The following is a 5461-nucleotide window of genomic DNA, read 5'->3' as shown; positions in this document are numbered from 1 at the left end:
CTATGGTGTTTATGTTAAGGATAATGGTCTGGAGCTGTATGGGGAATGTGAATGGAGGTCTAGGATCTACTTTGTAATTATACGTTTTTTAGGTTAGGATGGATTACAACCACCAACTCGAAGAACTTAATTCATAATTAAACTCATAACTTGTATGTATTGGAACCTAATTCATAATTACACTAGTCATTTTTGACTATGTCATGTACTCTATGTATTGGAACCATTTCATAATTAAACTTGTCATTTTCGTAGTCTCAAACTACTTCAAAATTCTACTCTTTTGGACTTAATTGTTAAATCATGAATATAATATAAATATATAGAACTATAAAATGGTACTTACTCTTGATGTTGATAAAGATGAAAGTGATCCAAAACCAATATACTAAAATCACACACACGTACTGGTGGTACACACAGTACTGACGGCACGACTGTCAAAGACACAATGTCCCACTCCTTGTAGAACAACTCCTTTTATACCCAGTTCAGGATCTGGAGGGAATTTTTTTTTTCCCTTTTTTTCCCTTTTTCCGATTTTTGTGTTTTTATTTTTTTTTTATTTTTTTTTTTTAATTTTTTTTTCTTTAATTTTTTTTTTTATTTTTTTTTAATTTTTTTTTTAATTTTTTTTTTAATTTTTTTTATTTTTTTTTTTTTTTTTTATTTTTTTTTTATTTTTTTTTTTAATTTTTTTTTTTTTTTTTTTTTTTTTTTTTTTAATTTTTTTTTTTTTTTAAGGTTAGAGTGGTTGACCTGGATGACCTTGAGGTAGGTGTGGTTGACCTAGATGACCTTGAGGGGGTGTGGTTGACCTGGATGACCTTGAGGTAGGTGTGGTTGACCTAGATGACCTTGAGGTGGGTGTGGTTGACCTAGATGACCTTGAGGTTAGGGTGGTTGACTGGATGACCTTGAGGTAGGTGTGGTTGACCTAGATGACCTTGAGGTGGGTGTGGTTGACCTAGATGACCTTGAGGTTAGGGTGGTTGACCTGGATGACCTTGAGGTTAGGGTGGTTGACCTGGATGACCTTGAGGTTAGGGTGGTTGACCTGGATGACCTTGTGGTGAAGGGCGACTCTGGTGCACTTGTGCACCAGAGCGCCTTTTTATACTACTTAGACGGCTCCAATTGTGATCGTACCAGATGGTCTACCGATAAGTTTGACTTTGATTGAATCGACTGGAACTCCTGCAATTCTATCTCTTGAACTCGTGATGGTTTAGCTCTTCTCTTACAATAACCGCACTTCCGCCTCTAGCGCTGTTGTTGGGATGTATGGCATGGTACGTTTGTACCCTCTAATTTTAAAGTAGGATTCTTTGGTGAAATGAGTTCGGAAATGAGACAGGCATCTATTTTATGCTCAATTAGAATTGCTAATAGATCATCTTTGTGCTGTAGTAATCCATTAGCATTCAAGTCATAATTTTGAATCTATTTTCCATGCTTCTTGTGAATGACTTCTGAAACTGAAATATTTTCCAGTTTTTCTAACCTACTGAATTGATTATTCTGCCTTCTTGCACAACTAGTTTCTCAAGAATCAATTAAGTTGAGTTGTAATGCTCAGTTCCAAATCTTTACTCAAGTTGTAATCTTGAGACTTGACTTTTCGTTACTGTTGCTAGGTACTTTATTTTTCAGCTTATCAGCATAACTCTGGTTCTCCTTAACTCTACAGTCATTTATTACAGCTCTCTGTGGCACAATAGGATCGATTCTTTCGTTGACTGACGAAATAGATTTTATTGCTTTTTTCTTATTTCGAAGTGCCTGCACTCTTGTGCTACAACACATCCTCTATAATTGGCAGGGTGCTCCATCCCACAATTGTAGCATTAGGCTTAACTTCTTTACTCTTAGTACAGTTGATAGTGATGTGGGGACCAGCGCATTTCACGCACCTAGGCTCCTTCTGGCAGTATTTTAGTGTGTCCCCAGGTTTGACAATTTTTACATTGCGGTAGAAATTTCGATTTTTCAGGGGGACTACTTCAACCTTCATACCCATAATTACACATATTCATAAATTCTATTTATGCTCTCTGTGTTTTCAAAAGTTAACATGAATATTGGGAGTGTTTCTTTTGTTTCCATTTAAGAATGTTTACCACGTCCAAAATTTTAAATCCTTTTTCCTGGAGTTCCTCTTTTATTTCCTGTGGATTGCAAGTGCTGTGCAACTTCTTCACAATTACTCTAATGGGTCTCGTTTGCTTGTTTTCAAACGAAGACCAATTCATTTTTTTGTTAGTCTATAATTATCCTCTGATTCAATGTTGAGTTTTAAGCTATATTCAATAGTGTGATCTTATAAGAGTCTTTTATTTTTTCATTCAAAATCTTATACACTACTTGATAGTCTTGGATGTTGTAGAGAGTATTATTGGAGGAGGTCTCTTAACTTGTTTGATACTAGGAGTTTTTTTTGGTTCAGCATTCTCTTTTAGTTCAGTTTCTCTACGTGAACTCACTTTCTGCTCATTGGATGATTGTGTTGGAGGTGAGTCAGATTGTTCTCTCTTCCTCTTTCTTTGCTTTTGACGAATCCATTCTGTTTCAGTAGATAATTCTTCTTCATCGGTATAATAATTGTCCGTATTTTTTTCTTCATTCTTAGATTTAGTCTCTAACGCTGATAATCTAGTTGAAGCTGTTCAAGTTGAATTTTAAGTTCAGAACTTATTTTTTCTGATTGCTGGAATTTTGTATTAGCTTCGTTCCAAGCTTTAAATAACTTTTTCGCATTATGATTGAATTTTATCAGTTCGAACCTTGTAGGAGACAGGTTTATTTTCTTCAGTTATAGTGATAATAGTCGTATTATCGTCACTGTTCATAGTTACGATAGTTCAGTTCTCACAATAGAATTACCGATTCAGCACTCACCGAAGCAGCAATATCCGAACTCGGCTACAGTCATAGTTGCTGCCAACGCGCGCGCGCACGCACACATACACTCACTCACAATTTGGCAATGCCGTTTTCACTGACACAACAGTTTGATGGTATACTTTTAGAATAATTACATGAATTTCACAAAACACGTCTACTCGCTTCGGCTTCTGAAAGCTGACTGAGATGCTTAAGTGTGTAAGGTATTGTTTTGTGGATTTGTGTTGTATATTGCCAAAATTCTTCTGAAGATTATAGTTGGTTTGCTCTGAAAACTGGATTTCTCATTCATAAGCAATAGATCCATTCATAGTTTATCAAGAATCTACCATTTTGGAGCTGATAACTTCCTTTAGGTTAATAGGTGTGAAATGCTATCCAACCTATTTAGGAGAAATTGGTAGCACGGCATTTTCTATGAAATGTGAGAGCATCATTGTCTTTCACTGCTACATGACTAACTTGTTTATTATTCATAGTTAAATTTACAGAAAACAAATTGTTATCTAATTTCTTACCTTCAATTATATTATCATCTTTCTTAATTTCTACTCTGTCATCTAGAAACTTGACTGATCCTCCTTTTGAGGTTATAGCACTCACAGAAATCAAATTTTTACTTAGATCAGGAACATACAAAACATCACTTAATTTACACTCTTCAGTTATCACATTACCCTTTAAATTTGAATTCATAGACTGATACATTTTGGCTACTCCTATTTCCACATTTTGTTTTTCAACATTCATTAAAATTTCTTTATTATTAACCATATGTAAGGACGCTCCAGAATCTATTACAAACTCAATCATAGTATTAGGATTAGAATTGAACTTACTGGAAGAATAATTTGACAGTAGGTTTCTTTGTGGAAACCAAACAATCCAATTAGAAAAGCTACTTTTCTGTCACCCAAAATTTTGGTTTGCCATTTCAAATTCAACTTCATTCTTCTAAATTGGAAGGTGGTCGCATTATAAAACAATACAGAATTTCACTACAAAAATGATAATACAGAATGAATAAAACAAAAATTGAATAAATGAGTACATAGAAAATCTGAACCATCAAATTGTACTTTTTCAAGTGTTAGTTTACAATTATAGTGACATCTAATCACATATTGAACACTTTGAACAGAAAGTTTTGATTGTCAGATTTCTTCTTTTGCCTACTCATTTATTTCATTTTCATATAATTTACTACCTAGTATACTTGAATGTGAATATATTTGAAACTATCTGAAATATCAATGTGTGGTTTTCGCCATTCATTTTGTCTTGAAATTCTGTATCATATGACCACTTTTAATTTAAAAAAATGGGTTTTATTCGAAATGTCGGATCCAAGATGGTGAACCAAAATTGTGATGTGACAGGAGAGTAGTTTTTTTCATTTCAAATAGAATCCCCAATTTGACTGCTGCCAAATTATCCTTGTAAAAGTAGCATTAATAATATTCACCAATCCTGTATATAGACACGACACCAACACCTTCTATAGTGGATAGTACATCTGAGCCCTATTCCACAAAGCAACAAGTCTTGTTAGCAACCATGGTTACTGACAGGTACTTATAATGACAAGTTTTCAGCTACTGGCGATCAACAGGGAAATGGGATACAAGTTCACAAGTCCACTACTGTTCACACACCTCAGTGCCATCATACATAACCATGTCAGATTATCAATAAGCTATAGGTGGCACTGAAATGGAAATTGTAGGAATATTAAAGAGAAAAAAGCATCCAAGCCACATGTTTTGATCTTTTGTTAAGCAATATACATAATATGCACATCACCAATGCAGTGGTATTGCCACCATTACAAGCCAGTGAAGAGTTAGGCCACGTTGAATTTTGGTTGAAAGGGAATGGGATCATTGATTTGGATGGATGATAAAATGTCTAATGGCATCTAACAACTCCTCCATGTTCAATGGTGTCATACAGAAACTCTCATTAAATTCAAAAACTGATTGTAAGTTGGAATTCCAACTCTAAAAATCTATCAATCTATCAATCAGATTCATTTTGTTCTGAGCATGATATACATGAGGCAAACATCCCATTCAGGAGTATGATTAACACAGGAGTTTTCATTGAAAAATATTGAACAACTTCATGTAAGAAAGCTGCACACTATCTAATCACCCCCAAGTAGAGTGTATAGACCTTGATTAATCAAGAATTGAGGACTAAAAGAATGAATCTCACCATATGCCTCCTCTTTAATGAAAATCATGTTGTAGCCAGGGATTAGATAATGTTGTTGGCTGCAATCATCTTCCACTGCAGCTGGATGCTGGCTGCTATCATCCTCCTCCTCCTCCTCCTTCTCCTTCTCCTCCTCCTTTTTAACAGTAACTGTCGCCATCTGCAACACATACACATTCACAATCAATAAAAGGACTATTATTATTATAAGCTACTATTTTTATGATATTTTCATAGAACAAGTTTATTGTGAGGTTCTTTAAGCATGAGTTGGATATAAGTTGAGATATAAGCAAGCAGGAGCATGTTTTTAAAACATCCTCACAAGTGCTCCATAGAC

Source organism: Nilaparvata lugens, chromosome Y, assembly GCF_014356525.2.
Source record: "Nilaparvata lugens isolate BPH chromosome Y, ASM1435652v1, whole genome shotgun sequence".
Lineage (NCBI taxonomy): Eukaryota > Metazoa > Arthropoda > Insecta > Hemiptera > Delphacidae > Nilaparvata > Nilaparvata lugens.
This window is presented reverse-complemented; position numbering follows the sequence as displayed.